Source organism: Canis lupus, chromosome 17 (assembly GCF_003254725.2).
Source record: "Canis lupus dingo isolate Sandy chromosome 17, ASM325472v2, whole genome shotgun sequence".
Classification (NCBI taxonomy): Eukaryota; Metazoa; Chordata; class Mammalia; order Carnivora; family Canidae; genus Canis; species Canis lupus.
In genome coordinates this window covers 16,932,364-16,934,590 of record NC_064259.1, presented here as the reverse complement: position 1 = coordinate 16,934,590, position 2,227 = coordinate 16,932,364, and the positions used below count along the sequence as shown (strand labels likewise).

Sequence of the window (2,227 nt, the reverse complement as noted above, 5' to 3'; positions counted from 1 at the left end):
CTTCATACTGGGTAAGGCTTGCTTCTCTCTTCTTTTAAGCTTTATCAAGGTATAATAGATATAAACTACAAAAAATTACATTATTGTATTGTATACATTTTGATAAGTTTGGACATAAGCATACACCTATGATATCACCACAATCAAGATCCTAAACATATCTATCACCTCAGTTTCCTTGTGTTCTTTTTGTGTGTGTTTGAGTGTGTAAGAACACTTGACGCGACATCAATCCCCAAAGTATTTTAAGTACCTAATTCCGTGTTAACTGTATGCACTATGTTGTACAACAGATCTCCAGGACTTACTCATCTTGCATATTTTTTGAGCTTCTTTGCACATGTAAAACATGCCATAAGATGTCCTATATTGCAATGGACAATGTGATTATTTTTAGGTCAACCTTGGCAAATCACATGAGAATCAGTGGCATTAAGGACAAAACTAGGTTCCATATTTTCTTCTTTGTCTCATGTTTTTTTAACACTCAAACTCCTTGACATCTTCTTGGCTGCTATGTGATGCAATTAGAAGTTGATGTCTGAGAATAGTGCTTAGAACTGGGAGGTTTGTGTGATCATCATTTTCTTCACCATATGACTTTTTAGAATCATCTACTGTAGTTCTTTGTGGGTTTGTTTGTTTGCTTTGTTTGTTTGTTTGTTTCTACAATCAGAACATCAAAGCCCTCTTCTACTTGTGTTGACTTTTCTAGTTGGCTTTTACAGATATTTTCTCTTTCTCTTTATGAAGCCAGTTCTCACCAATTGCCCACCATCTGTTGCAGTGAGGTGGAAGGGGAGGATTCATTTCATTTCATAAATTATACTTCCAGTAGTCTGCTGAGAAAGTTTCAGAATCTTCTTCAAGTGAATCTATATCATTCTCTCCTGCATGATTTGCCTTGATGTACTTCATCATCTTCCTCTGAGAGTTATTCTTCTTCACTAAGACTATAATCTTCTGAATCAAGACTCAACTTCAAATTCTACAGCAAAGTAATCTAAACCTGAATCTTGATCCCACCATCCGAATGTTCACTTACACCAGCATCAAGGTCTGGATTTGCTGGAGTCTCTGGATTCTTTGCTACTGCTTCTTCACAATATATCTCCCTTATTATACATAAAGTGAAGCTTTCATCAAAGAAAAGGAAATACTATCAGATTTCTGGTGCTTTCTTTTTCATTCACCAGGTAATTCATCTGAATTTTCATCTAGTCAGAAGTCATCTCTTCTTCTTTTGAATTCACCAGAATATTCTTTTATCCCAGGCTTGTATGTGTGGGAGGACAGTAGGTCCAGAGGAGGAGGCCCCGGCAGTGAAAGCAGCAAGACCTTGATCAGAAGAGTGAGGGCTGCCCACCAGCTGGGCTTCTTGCTCTATCTTTCTCCCCATCACTGAGGCTTCTGAGGTCCCCTAGTGCACCTCCAGGGCATTTATTTATGCCTGTGCTCCCAGGCCATGTAGTCCCACCAGGTCCCCCTTTCATTTTCAAAATTTCCCAGGTTTGGACACAAATTCGTTTTTCATCTTATATAAAAATCACTGGAAAGTAGAAGCCGAGGAAACACAAGGGCAGGATGGGTGCTTGAAGGATCATCCAAATGGGTGCAGAATTCATGGCCCAGCAATGAGTGGAAAATAGAGGGATATTTTAAGTAAGGATATTAAATGAGTACATGTTATTAAAACATATTTTTATTTTTTCATATTAAAAATAATTAAATGAATGCTAAAAACTCAAATGTGAGTCCCCAAACATTATAGACAGCAAGTCAGTAGAACATCTGGGAACCTATATGCAGCAAGCATCTAATATTCACAGTGGTGAATGATTCCATGTGATGCTCCTCTGATTTAATTACCTTCAGAAGTCCAAGTTTGATTCCTTTCAAAATGTAGCATCTTTTGCAAGCCTAACAAGTTAAAAGTTTGAGCTGGAGAATAGAGCCATTACAAAATAAAAGTAATCAAACAACTCTTACAGATCTCCTAAAGCAATGATTCACACAGGATTTCACACAAAACTCCCATTAATGCTAATGAAATTGGGTAAGTTACAGGCTGAAACTCTCCCATACATTGATAGGTGAATAGTTCCCTGAGGTACTAACTTAGATGAGGGAACTTAATTTTCTCTCCACTAATCCTCTCTGGAAGAAAAATAAGAAATAATGCTTCACAAGTTAGGTTTCTTTTTAAAGTAGATGGCACAAATTCAGA

At 37.3% G+C, this 2,227-nt stretch overlaps 1 pseudogene; it reads right to left on the bottom strand.

The window, feature by feature from the left end:
• Positions 1–308: 308 nt before the first annotated feature.
• LOC112665008 (E3 ubiquitin-protein ligase Mdm2-like) lies at positions 309–1,909 on the bottom strand (annotated as a pseudogene).
• Positions 1,910–2,227: the final 318 nt, after the last annotated feature.